Raw genomic sequence first — 20,000 nt, forward strand, 5'->3', positions numbered from 1 at the left:
CTAAAGCGGTGCCGCTTGTCATGCACGGTTGTCGGGGATAAAAGCAGCCTGATATCGAAAGCAACTGGGAAGACATCGGACTCCTGCTTATAACCAACTCACAAGAAACCGTTATATCTAATTTCATTTTCGTAATGTATTGTTTTGACAACATCGTTTCTACATCTCACGTACAGTGGCAATCAAAGGTAGGCGACGCGGTAAAAGTGATGGGTTACTGTAATACTCCCCTCCTGTTTGCTACTGCTGGCTAAACAGGGATATGTGGCTAAGAAACTTTTCTCTTCCCGAATCTCTCTGTCTCCAACTTTGTCGGTATCACCTCAAGGGATTGCATTTGGAATTTCAGCTTAACCTGAATGCAAGATCTTTGGAGAATTAGGATCAAAGTTATCCCGTGCATGCCATGCATGTGTCAAAACTTGGGAGATGAAGAGCCGGTGGACCTGCCATTTTGTGCTGTGATCGACCTCTTATGAATAGAAGACTCGCATTATGCTTTGAGGAACGTTATGATGGCATCAACAACTGAGGGGTAAATGTCATATGAGGCTTAAAACCTTTTTATCTGACGCAAACATGCATGTCTCCACAGAAAATGAAGGTTTTAACGACTGTTGAAAATGTAGTCCGATCTGGAAATAATTATTCAGAGGAAACAGAAAGTTGCAAGGTTTCAGCGTGAGAGAAAAGGAGCCAACACTGCGATGTTAACATAATGAAATATGAAAATTTAGGTTATACAGAGGTGATCGGTTTCTTTTAATTCCCACCATAGATTTTTCTAGACCGTTGTGGGGATTTAGAGTAAATTAACTTCACGGTTTTGTTACATTCGGATTTAATAACTTTTAAAAATACCTCTAACACAATATTTAAAACATGCTCAGAATGATAAATAGGATGCGAAGAACAGTCCTGTCTTACTGTTTATCAAGTGCACGCTCAGATAGCAAGCTTAATCATAAATATGGCGAAAACCCTTTACGAATATCTACAAAGCAGCACGGTCTGTTAAGTCTATTAGAATAACTTGTAAAGGCAGGATGCAGGTGTCTCTGCTGTTCCCACTGTAAGTTTTTAAGGAGACGTTCGACCATATAAGGAGATATGACCCCAGCAAGAGTGAAGCTGCTTTAGAACTCGTGGTACATTAATAAAAGTCAACAATTGTTCACCAATAATGTTCATGTTTTTATTCCTTTTTGTTTTTTTTAATTCTGATTTTTTATTTTGTTTTTTGTATGTTGGAATGAGGTAACCGTTTCCCCTCGCATTCATGGTAAAAGGAAGAGACAAGTGCGGAATGTACAGATGGACAGTATAAGAGACCGTCATTGTTTAACGGTATTTGCTAGGCGGATATTATGTCTGTAACAGTGTCTGGGCGTAGACATTTTTGTCAGCTCTTTTCATTTTCTGATTTGAGATGCAGTCAGCTCACATGCTCAAAAACCTCCAGCATTCGACCCCTTACATATGTGGGGTCACCTTCGACATGTGTGGTGTTTTGGAACAAACAAATTAATTTAAATTAAAGAAATTATAAACACCCAGATAAAAGAGACACATGGTGCATTTTGATGCTTGAGAAGCAAGGAAGAAGAAAATTATTTAAGGAAGACTGGTGCTGTATGTAGATATATTCAAGTCTGTCTACGCAGGTTTTAGGCCATTGTGTTTAGACTAGTGCTTACTTTATGCCTGCAATTAATGTGACTAATTTATCACTATATTTACTTAACATGAAAAACTCAGGGATGAATGATTGTTCATGCATTTGTTTAATTGTCTTAATACTTTTTTAATATAGCTGTGCTCTACCTTCTAATATCTGACTAATTAACAAATAAACATCACTAATATTAATACACAAGATATGCTTTAGTCAAATTGATATTTGTGCTGATCATTTGATTAAATTGGCAACAATTTCACCATCATTGTAACTGTAATATCACTAACATTTTAGGGCATTATACGTGGCCCCATGAATTCCATCATTATTCAGATGAAAAAAAGGCACCCCTCAAGTCTTTTAAATGCAGTGAAGGAGGAAGTGGAGACTCCTGTGAATATGCTCTGCCAATGGAACCGATAGCAGTTCGCCGGGGCTAAACAGCCCAAGCCAATCCTGTCAAAATGTCTCCTCCCTGGTGCCTGTGTTCTCATTTACATATGCGTCCTGTGCTCGTGCGGTGGGCAGGGTATGCATTGCGCGGCAGGACTTGGCAGGCTCCGGGCCGTGTCTGTGCGTCCACCGGTCCCGCTCCCTGGCTGAGCCGGCCGTGGTGAGGTGCTGATCTCTGAGCCCATGCCACAGCTTGCGGCTGCATTGGGAGGCAGGGGCATGGGGCAGGCGCGGGTGGCCCCGTTCCTCTCTCTCTCTCTCTCTCTCTCTCTCTCTCTCTCTCTCTCTCCCCCTCGCTCTTTCTCTCTCAGACCCCCCCCCCCCCACCTCACTCTTCAGGCCTGTCAGTCTCCAGCTCAGCCGACTGGATCCGGCCCGGAGCCTCGGAGACGTGATCAAACAGCCATTCCACACTTAAATGCTTCTCTGCTCCTTTTAATTGGAGGAAATTGTCTTCCAGATGCCCGGGCCCTAGCCAGGCTGCTCTGGGGGGACGGAGTGGCAGCAAGGCCGGGACGATTAGGTATTAATTGATATGTGCTGTGGAGACCCCCCCACCCCACTCCTGCGGTAGCCCACCTCCCCTCCTTGCCTATTCCGAAGACGAAGGCCTTTCCCCATGTGGTCACGGAATCCCTCCACGTCCAAACAACTATGTTTGTTTGTTTGGTTGCTTGCAAGGTGCTCGGGGGCTACCACACTGGAGCAAGTTTGTGCTGGGGCTTGTTAGTAACCTTGACGAGCAAGGTTAAGTTAACTTTAGGGAAAAGGGGTAATATATTAGCCCTAATGATAACACCACCATGAAATCAGTGTGGACGGGAGAGTTGTATGGTAGGACTCTTTAAAACAGGAGAAAATTTGCATCTATAATTTGTCACAGAATTTTTGCTCATAACCATGATTTGCCATTCTAATCTATTTTGATAACTAAATTAGATTTCACTATGGAAAATCACATTTGATTCATATAATAATAATAATAATAATATTAAATAAATAAATAAATAAATAAATAAATAATACACTTCTTTTTCTTCTTCCTCTTCTTTATTATTATTATTATTATTATTATTATTATTATTATGTTGTTGTTGTTGTTGTTACTGTTGATACAGTATTGTGTGAAAATACATATTCCACTAATCAACATGTCAGTCGCATGCAAGTTGTAGCTATTATTGGGCATCTCTAAATAATATGTTATAAGTCAGGGTGTGGCCTCACACCGATCTGTAGTAGAAATCCTTTTCCTATTGTCTCACCAGCACACATTTAGCTCGAGCTGCAGTGCCTCGTATTTCTCTTAGGCCTGTCTCTCTCAATTGATTAAGCTTGTAAGGCCCGTCATTCAATATCCGTCATGTAGCGTGGAAGGCACAGTTCATCATGTCATCGCGTGCAACATACGAATGGGAGTTAGTTTGTGACTACTGACAGTTGTCAACTTTTGTCTTTACCAAATAATTATAGTTGAAAAAGAACATTTAATGCTTTGCATGTCATTTAGAGTTGAGCGCTGATTTGTGAAGCATTCTGCATGCGTTCGAGTGCCGGAGAGTGAGCGAGAGAAAGAGAGGGCTAAAGAGTAGAAGTTTTTTGAGCAGGCTAATCACAGACGTCAGTGTGTGATCTAAGAATAAAGAGTGCCCTGACAGATGAGGTGGTGCCGGATGAGCTTGTCTCCACAGTCTCATACCAGGGTGCCACCAGAAAGAACGTCTGTCTGTCTGCCGAGAGAGAGAGAGAGAGAGAGAGAGAATGGACCCAAGATAATACATTGTGCTCAACCTCACCCGGAGGCACTTTCCATGAGGAAAAATCTATCGAGTAATGCTGCTTTTAGGGTTAGTGGGAAATGCAGAATAAGCATACATCACAGTAAAACCCAGTGCAAGCACAGATGACATAGCTGAACAGATGTGTGCAGATGTTTCATATTCAAGTAAGTTTTTTCCACTCGGCTCTTAATTCATCTGGAAGAGAGAACGGCTGGGTAGAAATCACAAATCACTCCTGCCACGACCTTTTATTTCTCTCTCTCTCTCTCTGTCCCTCTGTCTCTCTTTACCATTCTTTCCATTTTCCTAAGAACAAAAGAGAAAGAGAGAGCCAGCCAGAGTGTCTAAGTGTGGGGATATCATACAGACAGTACATACAAGATCACCTGATCGATTCTGGTAGATTACCTTACTCATCAACTAAACCACCTCAAAATAGCTGAACAATTATTTGTTTATATGTTGATTTATTTTTCAGTGCAACTTTAAAAAAAGTAAAATATAATAGAGTGGCGGTCTCAACTCCTTGGTGTTACGGCTTTACTCGAGACAAAAGGTGTTTTAAGAAATGTAGCTATAGCAGTGGAAATTCTCCAGAGCTTTACGATAGCCACATTCTTAGGGCGTGATCTAATGCTGTTCGAACTTGTGAAGCATGTTATATGCACTTTTATGTGATCTGTGAAAGCGAGCCTGGATGAATGACGCTCGATGGCAGCCCTTCTCCATCTGGGCGGTTCATGTGAGGAGGCAGGGTCTGGAGGCAGGGCTTGGAGGCGTGAGGCGTGAGAGTGAGGAGGCGGGACCTCGAGAGCATGTGAGCAGTCCCCTTGGCTGAACAGCAGACCGTGATGAGTTTCTTGGGGTTTACACAGCCTTGAGAGAGAGAGAGAGAGCTGGACAGCCGGACAGCCCTGACTCGGGCCTTGCCCTTTGGCCGACGACAGCCACCTCATGTCCGCCATCCCTCGCTGCCTCTCTCTCTGCTGCTCTTGTGCGCCACCATGCTTCTGGGATCTTGCCTGTGCAGCCTGATTCTGCGCTCGCTGACTGCACTTGAAGCTCTTTGGAGGATGGACTTTTTAAAGCTGGTTTTCCTCCGTGTCGCAGGGTGAGAGAATGAGTTGCTGCCAAGCAGGCAAGAGGCACAAAATTACAGCCATGTCATCTCACCAGACAAGGCATTTCGCAGCTAGGCAACTGTCTGTCAATCACAGGCCCAAAGCACATGGTGCCGTGCCGATTTGCATTCTCCGCAGACCTCTTAAAATACTGACAAATATCTGAAAGGCCACGGATAGCGCCAGATACCTCTATTACCTCTGAAAGCAGAAGCTAAAGCTAACACATACCAGTGCTAGGGGATGTCCTGAAATAATCGGGCAACTTTAATAACGCCTGCTCTTGAGCTGTTTCCAGGTCATGACCCTGGCGAATGGTGCCGCCCCCCCCCCCATCCCCTAGTGGGAGTAACAGGTCCCCTCAAGGGGACTGGGCAAGATGGCTGCCAGAATAGAGTAAAGAGGGCCCCTGCACCTTTAATTATGATCAAGAGGTTTTCTCCAAAGGACGGAGGCGTAGCAGTTATGTTGCCTCGTAAATCTGCCCCTGATGCCGTATATTGTGTTGAACTATTACTGTACACTATTATATTGCATATTCAACTGGCTCTTCAGGACCTCATTTGCATAATTGGATCTTTAATGAAACTTGCCTTGTGGAACAAAAAAAAAAAAAACTAGCTGAGGAGAGGTGAAAAAACATTTTGGAATTATAGGCAAACCCGTGTATTTGTTGGGAGAAGTTGTACTTGTGTTTTTTTTTTTTAAAAAAGCATGTTTTACAGAGAAACACAGAGGGCAGCAAAGTGACCTGTGCTATACACACACTCTTTTTTTACACACACACACACACAAACACACACACACACACATACACACAAACACACACACACCCACACCCACACATACACTCACATCAGTGGTGGTGCTACAAATAGGATGAGAAGTGCTTCTGAAAGCTGTACATTCTCAGCCAGGTCTCGCGGGTTATTACTACAATAGCTGGATTTCTTTAGCCTGGGGGATTTTAGGTTTTCTGTCTCCACTCATTCTCTCGACTTGCTACCCAGGGAAGATGGGTCCTTTGTAGGGAAACCCGCACCGCTTGCCTGTTGGAATTCCACTGCTGCAAATATTTTGACAATTTCTAGCCATGAGCAGTCGGTTTTTAGACAAGCAGTGGCTAGGACCGTCCTGCTTGTGCCAAACGTGTTAAGGTTGGCTGTTTAGGGTCCAACTGTTATTTTTAATTTTTTTAGTTTTTTGTAGTGTGTTTGTCTTAATGGCGTGTTATTTAGGCTAACTACAGCAGTGTAGTTATATTTGCATATTTTCCTTCAGTGCGTGATACTTCATGTTCCATATATCCCCTGATTTATTCACCTTCTTTAATGGTTTTTTTTTTTTTTTGTTTTGTTTTGTTTTTTCCTCCCTTGACTTATGCAGGTGAAGGTTAAAATGCTGATAGGGGAGCTTTTGAACCAATGTGACAGTCATGGTTGATGAAGTGTTATTTGTCCTGACTTTGAAGGACCTATCATTTAAAAGTACACAAAGAGTAGAAACCTTTTAAGTGGTGTTATAACATCAGGTGCTTTTCTTTTTCTCAGTAGAAAGGGGTGGCAGGGTGACTGGTGTTAATCAGGAGCACGGTTAAAAAGGCATATTAGTTAAATGACGATGATTGCTCCTGTAAAGAGGAGAGGGCCAGAGACACACGGGTGACCCTGCTTTAGGAACAGGAGAGCAGCTCATCTGGCTGTGGGGTTCACATGTGGAGGTTAGAGAGTAGAGACAGTGAGCAGGAGTGGGAATGAGGCATTAAAAAGACCTGCACAAGCTGTGCCATAGCTGTCATTTATACTACATGTGCGAATGAGACTAATCTCTCTCTTTCTCTTTCTTTTTCTCCTTCTCTCTCTCTCTCTCTCGCTCTGTCTCTGTCTGTCTATCTCTTTCCCTAGACTCTTGGGAACTTTGCTCTGACGCTGTGATACATCCCCTGCTATCTCACAGGTAGGTCCCTCTTATTGTTATGCCCATAACATATCCCTTTATGTTGTGCACGCACGCACACACACACACACACACACACACACACACACACACACACACACACACACACACACACACACACACATGAACACACACCTCCCCACCCCCCCCACCCACCACACACACAAACACACCCACCCACCCACACACACACACACACACACACACAAACACACACACACCCACCCACACACACACACACACGGTCAGAGTGCTTTTGCTGTTGATTCTCCCGGTAATGATGTCACAGCGATAGTGGAGGAGAGCAAATGTCTCCTGATTCCACCATTTAACGGCTGGCTGAATTGGCTGATAATGATAGCATTGGCGTCTCCAGCCGCAGAGACAGATCAGACCCTGGGAATTAGCAACAGACAGAGACAGAGCGAGAGAGAGAGAGAGAGAAGGAGAAAAAGAAAGAGAAAGAGAGAGAGGGAGGGGATGAGAGGGAAAGGCCAGGAAAGGGAGAAAGGGAGAGCAAGAGCCTGGCACAGAGAGAGAAAGAAGAGAGAGAGAAAGAAGAGAGAGAAAAAGATAGAGATGTACAGAAAGAGAGAGACAAGTGGCAGTAGAAAGAAAGCTCGAGATCCTGACACAAAGAGGGGGTGATGTACTTTACATATCAGCGCTGTGCTCTTGAACACGCTACCAGAAATGTGTGCGCGCCAGCGTGGATAGCTGCTGCTCGATAGCAGTCAGCAAAATGACCGGCTGCCTGCACAGCTCCTTAATGCGCTGCCACGTCCCTGCCTGTGCTCTGAAGTGAAATATGAGGACGTCAGGTCCACATCTCTCCATCTGACCTTAACCTTAGCACCACATCAAAATAGAATCGGATAAAATAGAATAGAAGAGAATATTGCAGCTTGTTAATAGTTATATTTCATGTCCCAGCTTATTCACACGGAAATAAATGGATTATTTGGTAAAAACTTTAAGCATCTTTGATACTTTTTTTTTACCGCGTGTGGTTTGTTTTGCCCGATGCTGTTTTTAATGCTTTAGCCTGACCCTGCCTAAATACAGTATAAGGGTCACTTTCTCTCAAATGGCTACTCACAAATATCATTCAAAAAAAAAAGGAAGAAAACATGGCACCATTTAACCTGACAGTATACCTGTTTTTCTGGAAATGCAAAAGTAAATAAGTAGGTCTGAATGTTAATGACCATTGCGGACTTTGAGCACACACTCTTCTGTATGAGTTGCCCTCCTCGGCCCACATTTTCAGGCCTGCACAGTGCTGTCTCGCATGAATGCGAGAGGATGCTCACAGGTTTTTTATCTTTTCTTTTTTAAGGACAAATATTAAATATATAGGTATGTGTTCAGGAAAGCCCCTGTCCAAGGTCGCTTCATTCAAGGATTCTGAGGTGCTCGTTCTTTCAGGAAATCCTCCAGTACCTCAGTGAACATGTGTCGGAACAGGACAGATATACATGCTCTCTGACACACAGTCATTCCATCACACAGTCACAGTCATGCAGTCTCTCTGTCACATAGTCACATAGTCATGCTGTTACATAGTCACGCCACCACACAGTCACTCTGTCACACAGTCATGCTGTTACACAGTCACGCCACCACACAGTCACTGTCACACAGTCATTCTGTCACACAGTCATTCCATCACACAGTCACAGTCATGCAGTCACTCTGTCACATAGTCACATAGTCATGCTGTTACATAGTCACGCCACCACACAGTCACTCTGTCACACAGTCATGCTGTTACATAGTCACGCCACCACACAGTCACTCTGTCACACAGTTATGCTGTTACACAGTCATGCCACCACACAGTCACTCTGTCACACAGTTATGCTGTTACACAGTCACGCCACCACACAGTCACTGTCACACAGTCATTCTGTCACACAGTCATTCCATCACACAGTCACAGTCATGCAGTCACTCTGTCACAGTCACATAGTCATGCGGTCACACAGTCACACAGTTACTTTGCTCATGATGACTAATGTCACACCTCTTTGAAAAGGTTTTGAAATGTTTCTAGAAGTGTGTTAATGAAAAAAAGAAATAAAGATTTAACTGTTTGGGTTGGAGTTCACAGAGAAAATTAATGGCATTGTTTGAATAAGTTGTATCAAGGATAAGAATGATCATATCAAACGTGAGGTAATGTAGATGCGGCGCTCCAAAGGAATGGCTGCGTCACCATATTCTCTCTGTTCTCACACAGATATCTCTCTTCTTTTTCTGTCTGACTCTGTGTCTCACACACACGCACACACACACACACACACACACACACACACACACACACACACACACACACATACATACACACACACACACACACACACACACAGACACACACACACACACACATACATACACACACACACACACACACGCACGCACGCACACACACACCCACACACACGCGCACGCACGCGCACGCACGCACGCACGCACACACACACACACACACACACACACACACACACCACACACCCACACAGACAACATCTCACCTGCCATCACTCTATGGTAACAGGCATGCTGCTTTGTTTGTGGAGTGCTGTCAGTCCTGTGAAGAGTGTTTTAAGTAACTGCTGCTGAAGGTGAGAGTTAAACAGCATTTACTTCGGGGAATTTGCCTTTATTTATCTGCCTTATTACAGAGAAGTATTTGCAAAGGCCTCTCGTTGAGAATTCCCCAGATGCGCAGCTCTCTTTACACACCTTTTAAGTCTTAAGATGCTTCTTCCCCCTCCTGCTATAGCTCACCTCAAACATATCTGCGCCACTCAGACCCCACCTTCCTTTTCTTGTCTGTTTTTGTTTTCGTTCACATTGCTTTCTCTCTCTCTCTCTCTCTCTCTCTCTCTCTCTCTCTCTCTCTTTAGTCTTGATCACTAGACATTGTTGTTTGTCTCTCAGTTTGCCTGTTTCATTTCTTTGTGATGGCAATTGTGCCAATCGGTGTAATTGGGAGAGTTCTGAGTTAAGCAGGGCGGGCTGTGAGCGTGGGAGGTTGGGGTCCCCGGGGCCACTCTGGAACCCGCCCGACATGATGTGTCCAGGATGGCAGGATCACTGCGAGGTGCCCAAGGTCAAGCGATGGTGTACAGGAGGTATCATGTAAGCGCCCCCCTGAATCCCGCCTGATGGCTGTAGTGGATACAGTCAGTAGCTGAGTACGTCGTGGTCGAAGTAAGGACACTGGGGTTGAGATATCCCCTTCTGACATATCAGAGTCGCGGCTTTGGGTTACTCTTCCGCTTCTCAGAACAAGACATCTTGGAAAACGTGCTGTGCTTCTCTGCCCCAGGTGGTGGGAAGGGCACAATCATTTCCCAAAGTCGTGCGTTAGTTTCCTGTTTACATTTTCCACTATGAGCCAGCGTAACACTCCGCTATTTGTCCTTCTCCAAAAAGCAGCGGTACTTAGGCCAACCACGAGACGTTCTGGTGACACGCTTAACTCCTGCTTTCCCTAAGTCAGAGTGTCATGAACATCGCACACATTATAAAGAGCCTTTTTTATGACAAGTTTAGGTGTCGACGACATGACTCGAGTGTGCGAGGGGGCCCTGCTCTGGTGTTGATAATTAACACTTTCTACTGTACGCGTGGGCCCGTCGTCAGGCAAGTAAAAGATCGTCTCTGTTTAAATTTGCATGATGATGGTACTGTGACCAGTCATCGCTAGATCAACCAGCTAGAAAAGCCTAAGGTTGGGGGAGGAAGATTCATGTTCCCCCTCCACTTCTCCCACGGCCCCTCCTGTTCTCTACCGTCATCGCTCTCCTTCGTGGGAGGTCTCCTTTAAATGGCTAAACCTCAGTCCCCCTCTCCAACCTCCTCATGTCCCGCCGCCCTCCCCCGCTGCTACCAGGGTCCTGAGCTCCTCTCATTTCGGCGCGGGCCGACCAGGGATGCTCAGGAAGACTCTCCTTTCGTTTATGTGTTTCTGCCCCCTCTCTTGTTCTCTCTCTCTCTCTCGCTCCCACTTTCTCTCTCTCCCTTGTTTCCCCTCTCCCTCTCTCATTTCCTCTCTCTCTCCCTCTCTCTCTCTCTCTGCCCCCTCTCCTCCTCTCCCCCTCGTTTCTCTCTCTCTCTCTGTCTCTCTCTCTCTTTCTCTCTCTCTCTCTCTCTCTCTCTCCCTCTCTCTCTCTCTCTGCCCCCTCTCCTCCTCTCCCCCTCGTTTCTCTCTCTCTCTCTCTCTCTCTCTCTCTCTCTCTCTCTCTCTCTCTCTCTCTGCCCTACTGATTGCCATAGCCTCGGGGCCTTCTGCCGCACACTACATTCCTGTGATTATATTAATGGCCTCCCGTGCTGAGTTTGGAGGCAAAAGAGGGCCCGGGCGACACGCGGCTGCGCGCCGGAGCCGCCTGGGAGCCGTCGGGGAGCCGTCGGGGAGCTGGGCCCTGCGACCGCGGGGTCCCGGGTTCAGGGCCCACGTGGAGAGCTGCTGTTGTTGTCCATGCTCCCCTTGGGCTGGCCACTTAACCCTCAATACTTCACAAAGCACCTACGGCAGCTATGGCAGGAACTCAGGGCGGTGGCCGGGGAGAGGGGGCGTAGACATGTGTTCGCCCACGTCTGCTCTGAAACAAGGGACGTTATGAGTAAGACACGCAAATCAGACCCACTGGCTTTTGGCTAAAACTCGCAAAGCTGGCTAATAATTCTCCCCTGAACAGTATTGATCTTTATTTGTTATTACGAGACTTGGAGGCGTTCCTCCATGTTTATTTGTCTTCATTAGAATCTCACAGCACCTGCAGCAGCATTGCAAACACTGTGAGTGTGTGTGTGTGTGTGTGTGTGTGTGTGTGAATGGGTGTATGTGTGCATGTGGATTTGTGTTATTGCATACGAAAGCTGTCTGCGTCTAATTTTCTGTTGTGTGCCTGTTAGTGCTTTTGTGTAGGCCTGATTTTATTTTGATCATCTATCTTCGTGACTCCTTTTATCCACTTTGAATTAGGCGTGCGCGCGTGCGCCACAGACTGTCATCTACTTCTTGTCCTTATCCTGTAAAAGCGGCGGAATGCATCCTCAAAACATGATCAAGATCGCTGTGTCTTTGCCACTTTGATCGGGGTTCCCCTGCACAGCTTAGGTGTGTGAGCAGCAACACGAGTGTGAGCCGCGAGGGTCTGCCCCTCTCCCTGTGGGGCCGGCCGTTTGATCGAGGGCCGTCCGGCTGGGGCGTGCGAGGAAGAGAGGCCGAAACTGCCAGTGTGCCCCCTCTTCACTGTGCTCACTGCAGTACCTCTCTCTCCTAAATTTTGTTGTCAGGGGTAATCTTAGGAATGATCTTAATCATGGAGGTTCAGTCATTCCAGTGCGTGTATGTGTGTGTGTGTGTGTGTGTGTGTGTGTGTGTGTGTGTATGTGTGTGTGTGTGAGAGAGAGAGAGAGAGAGAGAGAGAGAGACAGACAGGAGCAGGAAAGAGGGAGAAGTCAAGACAATGATATAGAGTTTAGTGGAAGGATCAGCAATGGTGTATCTGACTATAATTGGATGAGAAAATTTGAAACAGTCAAGGTTCTCAAGATGTGTTGCGTGATTTTATATAGTGTATTAGTACGGGGCATGTTTTTAATGCACTTCATGTCATCCTTCAAGGAGTGCAGAATATTCACATACTGCAACATGCAGAAGCTGAACACAGTGACACAGTCTAAACATTAAGCAGAGTCTCTGAACAGAGTGAAATGCATTTATAAGCACTGTGTGTATGTGTGTGTCTGTGTGTGTGTGTGTGTGTATTGTGATGGGGCAGGGTTCAGTGTGGGGCGTGGGTAGAGGAAGAAGGAATCCATTACATATAAACACCCTTTAAGCAGTGATGGGATGATCCAGTGGGATTAAGAGGGAAATCCTGATGGACGTTGAAAAGCTGACCACACAGAGGAAGGGCGGCACAGCACGGCCCACTGCAGATGGCACACACACACAAACACACACATGCACACATGCACAGACACACACAGACACACATACACACGCACACGCTTAAATACACTCACATACACATACATGTATGCATATTCATACACACTTGCACACATGTATCCAAGGTCCCAAAGAGAGGTCAACCTGAAGGTCTAAGGGCATCTGTGAGGGTGCAAAGTCAAGGCTCAGGATCAAGCAGCTTTTCATGTGCAGGGCTGAGAAGTGTTATTGTGTGCTAGTATAATCAGTCTAAACCTAAATAAAAGCAAACAAATTCAGTAAGTATCTAAACTACTGCACTTATGGGATGGTCATTACAGTCAGCAACATAGCACCAATTATATATATATATATATATATATACACACACACACACACACACACACACACACATTCCAGTGAGTCACTCTAGTCTACCGTATTAAGAAATGTCGAGATCTTCAAAATTGCAATGAAGTACATTACACTACAATATATACACACAGCCTTGGGTCTTTATACACAAGCAGTTTTTGGACCCACACAGAGATGTATGTAAAGAGATGGCAGGGTTGTTTAGCACCATGTGTGTGTGTTTGTGTGAGTGTGAGTTTGTGTGTCAGTTTGGGTTTTTTTGGTGTGTGTGTGTGTGTGTGTGTGTGTGGGGGGGGGTTCAGGGGCAGATCCACCCCCCACCCCCTGGCCCCCGACCATTAGGTATGCGTGGTGGCATCCACACATCTTGTCTCTATATTATTAAAAGTAGTTTGCCCATAGGCTGCTTCTGTGCTGAAGGAAGTTGGACAGATGGCCATGTTTTTTTAATAGATCACAGCCATAAGTAAGGCGAGGCTGAGGAAGAGGAAGGGTGATAGCACCAGTGCTCTCCACTTAGCACCAGCTCTGCTCGAGCGGGACCACACCACGTGCAAACGCGCTTCTATCCTTAGCCCGCACGGCTGGATAATTAGACGAAATAGTTCCTGAAAATGAATCCGCATTTTTCCGCTCAGCACTGGGCTAAACACCGATGCGTGTTTGCTCGGCAGCCTGTCCCACTGTTCCATGCTTATGAAGGGCGTATGGAAACTGTGTTATTAAGCTTATGAAACTTGAGTGCCCTGGTATTATGCTCCGTAAGCCACCCCGGGCCCCTGCCTCCTCGTCCCTCTCCCCCCACGCCTTGTTTTCTGCGCTTGACTGACTGTTGCTCATAACAGGATGTTAAATATATAGCAGAGGGAGAGAGAGAGAGAGAGAGAGAGAGAGAGAGAGAGAGAGAGAGAGAGAGAGAGAGAGAGAGAGATTATGTCTGTATGGTTGCTCTGTGCCTTGATGTATGCACCATGTCAGGCAGCCATAGTCTCCTGGGTAAAGAATGATAGTTCAAATACCTACCATCTCTCCCCTGGTGCTCCAAATGCTCGCCTTTGAAGTTTTTATAATCCATCTGTCATCTTCGAGTGGGGAGGGCACATGTTCTGTACTGCTCAATTACAGAATTTTCCTTTTGCCAGCCACAACGAGAGAGGAAACGAATAATATGGGTGCGAACCAGGGAGAGGGAATGAGAGAGGAAGAAAGAGAGAGAGAGAGACAGAGAGAAAGAGAGAGAGAGGAAGAGGTAGGCTAGGGAAACAAAATTTGAATTCAGTTCATTCTTCCGCACTTGATCACCCTCCTATCCCACTCTCAGTTTGTCAGCTTTTGAACAGGAGTGTGTGTGTTGTGGGTGGAAAGCTTAAACTGCTTCCTACTGTCACAATTGCAAAAAGCCTGATTGAACGCTTATTGTTTCGAGAAGGTTGATTTTGATCGATCTTTTAAGATGAAAACCGTCTTTAGCTCTTTCAGGCTGATCACATTCAGGCTTTTCACACTGTTATGTTCTTTGTGAATATTGCTTTTATCTGAAAAAAGTCATGGATGAAATTAGAATAATGAATAATGAGAATGATTTTAATATTCCTCTTAAGGATGCATGGTAGATGGTGGGTGGAGCCTGTTTGATGTATATTGTAATGAAGCTTCTCACGATGCTTGATGGTAAAATTTTTTTAATTAGAAAATACAGCTTGAGGTTTCAGGTTTCAGAAAGACAGAGAGAGAGAGAAAGAGAACGAAAGGGAATGACAGAGTGAGCGAGGGAGAGTGAGAAGTTCACATGCTGTTCCTCAAAGAAAGAGAGAAAAAGGCAAAAAGACAAATGCTTATTTGAAGGTAGGAACACACAGCCACCATCACCACTTAATATTTGACTTTTTTACTTCATGTGTAATCTAGAGTAGAACCAGAACCTCACAGAAGATGAAAGATTGCAGCAGGCCATGATGAAAAGAAATTTGACATTCTTTTGTTGCCTTTGAAACTTCAATATTTGGGCGTAATTGTTTCGTAGGCATTATATATCTTCATTTGTGCCGGAATAACATGTTAGGATTTTTTCCCCTGTCTAAATAAGAGCATCACCCATCTGGTTCTGGAGCCAGCCCTGGCCTCCCGCTCATCGGAGGAATAATACACGTCCTAATGACTTCCACATATTTGGAAATCTCCCTTTTGAAATTGGTCTTGGCAGATTATTTGCAGGTACTTGAGTTGCATCTGTTTGCAATTTCGCAAATGTGGAAGACTTTAATGCAACGCTCTCAGTTTAGAGAGAGGGGGCTATTCTGATCCCGGGGTAGCACCGGCTGTCACCACACACACCAAAAGACCCTAAATCAATAAAATGAAAGGAAAAAAAGAAAGAAAAAGCCTTGTACTTTCTGTCGACCGCTGAGGGTGGTCATGTGATTCTTGGAGAACAGGCTCTCGGTGGGTCCATATAAATGTTCCTCTAAGAGGCTAAGACATAGGTAGTGAGTGGTGAGACAGCCAGTCCAGGCAGTGGTGAGATATGCTCACTGCTGCAGTTCCTGCTGAGTTTGGGTCCAGCACTGTTGAGGGAAGAGGAGAGGAGATGCTCCATAGAGCATGTGGCTAGCAGCTGACCTGCTTATGCCATCTCTCTGCTGCTCTCCTTCTCTCTTGCCCCTCTCTCCTTCCCTCTTGCCCCTCTCTCCTTCTCTCTTGCCCCTCTCTCCTCCCTCTTGCCCCTCTCTCCTTCTCTCTTGCCCCTCTCTCCTCCCTCTTGCCCCTCTCTCCTTCTCTCTTGCCCCTCTCTCCTCCCTCTTGCCCCTCTCTCCTTCCCTCTTGCCCCTCTCTCCTTCTCTCTTGCCCCTCTCTCCTCCCTCTTGCCCCTCTCTCCTTCTCTCTTGCCCCTCTCTCCTCCCTCTTGCCCCTCTCTCCTTCTCTCTTGCCCCTCTCTCCTCCCTCTTGCCCCTCTCTCCTTCTCTCTTGCCCCTCTCTCCTCCCTCTTGCCCATCTCTCTTTCTCCCCATCTCTCACTTTCTCTTTCGGTATGAAACGCTGTGTCTCTCCTTCGCTGTCACGGGCACAGCATCAGCACACACGTGCTCCCTCTTGCTCACCCAGCACAGTGTAACTGTATAGGAGGTTACAGTTACAGTCGTTGCAGATCTCAAGACTGTTTGTTCACTTTGTTGCAGAAAAAAAAAGAAAAAAAAACAGATATGAAAAGGCAACAAAATTAACTCCTTTGTTTGGTGTTTTTTTGGGAAGATTTTTTTTTTTTATTAGGACCAAGAAGCACAGCAATGCCAGAAAAGGAATTATGTTGAAAGTGTATGCCTTGCAACTTTCTCCCTGTTGGAAATGTTTATTTGAACAGTAAGCTCATGATTTGAATATTTGTAATCCATGCTTAAATTTACAGGCCAGATGAACTTTTTGGCAAAGAATTGCAACCATAAGTAGGATTTTCTCAAAAGCTTTACAAAAATTTAAGCCATTTGCATGGCTTATCTAATTTGGAGGCGTTCAGGGAGAGGGAGGCTTGCTTTTCTCTTTTGTTATTTTCATACCTTTGAAAAGAAGTATTGTTCGACTTTTAATGTCTATGCATACCTTAGCCAGTATTCCACGGACACCAGCATTCAAGCCACTTAGAGGGAAAGAAAAGGACAAAAAATAGTGGGAGAGGAAAAAAAAGAAAAGAGGAATACATAAGTACATATGTGTGTGTGTGTGTGTGTGCGGGGGGGGTGAAAGGGCGATTTGTGCACAGGGCCGGGCACTGGAGTGGTTTTCCTAAACGTTCAATTCAAATGAGTTTACTGGGCACTGACTTGTAATGCGGCGAGAGGCCACCCATCTTGGAGGCTGGGCCGCTGCCGTTCAGCTCCGTGCGATTTCTTAAATGATGCTAATCAGTCCGGAGGGGCCTGGCCTCTGTCCCTCATCACTTTTTATGGAATTCGCGATCTGCTGAGAACCAGAAATTAGATGCGTCTGTGCACATGGGATGTGTGTATGCGTGAGAGTGTGTTATCTGTGTGTGTGTGTGTGTGTTCATGCACATGTGCGGGCATCTTTGGGGGTTAACAGGAATCATATTAGTTGAGTGTTGAGAAAGACAAACCGGGCTTTTCCCATGAACACGGTGGCAAGAAACAACCTCTTGATTTAGCTGCTGTCCTGTCTTCTTGTGGACAAGAAAGAAATATCTTTTGATGTATCTGAATTTCTGTGGCATGTTTATGCGTTTCTGCATACAAAGCATATGAGTCTCTGTGCTTCTCGCGTATGAGCCAGTCTCTATTCTAGTGCTTCTGTTAGATGTGTGTGTTAATGCAAAGAATTCTGATACCTTTCTTTTGTAAACATCAGCATGTTCTCCCTAAGTGTGTGGGTGTGTGTGTGTGCATGTGTGTGTGGGGGTGTATGTGTGGGTGTGTGTGTGTGTAGTGCTGTTAAAACACCAGTTAGATAGATAGCTCATTCTGTGGTCTGGCCCCTGGCCTCATCTTGTCTCACTCTTGGAAGTGTGTGACTATATATATAGTTTGATAGTGTGGGATAGAGGCTCTGAGGAGGCCAAGCATGAAGCCATGGACTCGCCTGGGACGGCAGGGGCACCAGGGGGAGTCGAGCCCAGGCCTGCTGAAAGCAAACACAGGCTTCTGGTCTGGATCTGGAGGGATGGCACAAGGGCTCTGGCTGCTAACACACGAGCATCATCTGGTCCAAACTGCTCATTATATCAGCACGACCATACTCTCCCCAGCCAACTGAGACACGCTAAACACCCACTGACACACACGTTAGCACACACACACGAGTGCGCACCGCAGGCGCACACGTACGCGCACACACACACACACACACACACACACACACACACACACACACACACACACACACGCACACACACACGTACACACACACATGTACACACACACTTAGTCACACGTCAACATTCACGAGCCACTGGCATATTTACACATATGCTACTCAGAGTTTAATATGTAGGCAGCGAAAAACACACACACACACACACACACACACACACACAAATTGTAACATTAATATGCACTCTCATTTGCACAGAACAAAGAGCCTGTCTGTCTCCACCTGCCTAGAGAATAGGTCACTCTGATATGTAATATCCAATGGAAATATCATTCAAGTGTAGGTGGAAGCATTAAGCATATTTCACAAAGGACAGTTTCAGATTCCTTTTGCTCCCATCTGGGAAATGAGAATATGGTACAGTAAGTAAGAAAACACGCACACACAAGCGCATGCATATGCACACACTTACGCCCACACACACAAACACACTTCTCTGATATGAAGCAAAGCATGGAGAGGTAAGGTCAGAGGAACGAAAATGAAAAATAATGGAGAACAACAAATGTGTTAATGAAAGATGAAATAAAAGCGTGATGCATTTCAATAGCACATTGTAACACAAGTGCTTTGTAAATCACACTGTTGAGAGCTGGCTTAAATGGCCAGTTTAGGACTTCAGATACCTGCCACAGGGAATACACCAAGGTTTTTAGAGTTGAGAGAGACCACTTCACATCACATTGTGTGTGTGCGTGTGTGTGTGTATCTGTGTGTGTGTGTGTGTGTGTGTGTGTGTGTGTGTGTGTGTGATTGTATATTCATCCAGTGATTTGCTTGTGTGTTTTTGAATCTGTGTGTACTATTTGTATTTGTATGCAGATAAATCTGGCTTAAATGTAAATATATGTCTGGTTCTTGGGCATGTGCATCTGGTCTGTGTGGCTGTCCGTGATATGTGTGTATTTGCATGTGTGTGTGCATGTGTGTGTGTGTGCGTGTGTGTGTGTGTCTGTGTGTGTCTGTGTATGTGTGTGTGTGTGTGCATTGTCGAAGCAAGGAGTGCTGCTTAAATAACCTACTTTTGTCTGACAACGGCATCAGTTGTAGAGGTGCACATATGCAGAAAGCTATTTGGAAAGGCATCCTCGTGCCTGTCAGCTTTTATTATGCGGGGAGGTGTCATGTTTGTAACGAAGCTGAGTGCAGATGGCAGAGTGGAAGAAATGGATCACTAATTTTAACAATGATTAATGAACAGAGATGGAAAATGAATTACGCTCCACTATTGGAGGCAAGGAATATTCTCTGTGAAAATGTTAACTTCGGCTGCCAGCCGGCTAGAGAGCCAGGCGTGGGGGGTGGCGGGGTGGGGGTGGCGGGGTGGGGGTGGCGGGTGGGGTGGGAGAGGGAGTGCTGATGCTGGTGCAGGAGGGGTGGTTGGGGGGAAGGGGGTGTTAGGAGAGAGGGAGGGTGTATATACACCCCTCTCATCTCTTATAAAGTCAACACATCGCTGCTTTGCTTCTATTACTGTTAGCGCTTTTCTGCACAGGCGCCTGTGGTTGTAACGGGACCTGTCGGTTCCCGGTCCTGGCTCAGTCTCCCGGGAAGCGTGGGTCTGCGGCAGGCAAATATCCCGAGTGGTTTCCCGACTGCGCGAAGCGTGCGTGCGTGCCACTCTTGGGTCGGTGTCGGCTCTGGGCTCTGGAGGATGCTCCCGCACGCCCCCCGACTCGTGCGTGTCCGTTCGTCGCAGGTTGCCTTTAAAGGCGCAATTGTGTCACACCTGGAGCGGCAGCTGAGGGCAGAGCTTGTGGCAGCAGGCGGGAAACCCACAAACATTTGAAATCAAGAAATGTGAC

The 20,000-nt window shown here is 45.8% G+C and overlaps 1 protein-coding gene across 2 annotated transcripts in view; it reads left to right on the plus strand.

The window, feature by feature from the left end:
* Positions 1-20,000, plus strand: part of znf536 (zinc finger protein 536) — a 170,179-nt gene that overhangs the window by 914 nt on the left and 149,265 nt on the right. For both annotated transcript variants that reach the window (XM_027004754.2, XM_035520830.1), the window contains exon 2: positions 6,938-6,989. The gene's annotated coding sequence lies outside the window, so the exon portion shown is untranslated. The remainder of the gene's footprint in view (positions 1-6,937; positions 6,990-20,000) is intronic.

This window comes from Electrophorus electricus, chromosome 21 (genome assembly GCF_013358815.1).
Source record: "Electrophorus electricus isolate fEleEle1 chromosome 21, fEleEle1.pri, whole genome shotgun sequence".
Taxonomy (NCBI): Eukaryota; Metazoa; Chordata; class Actinopteri; order Gymnotiformes; family Gymnotidae; genus Electrophorus; species Electrophorus electricus.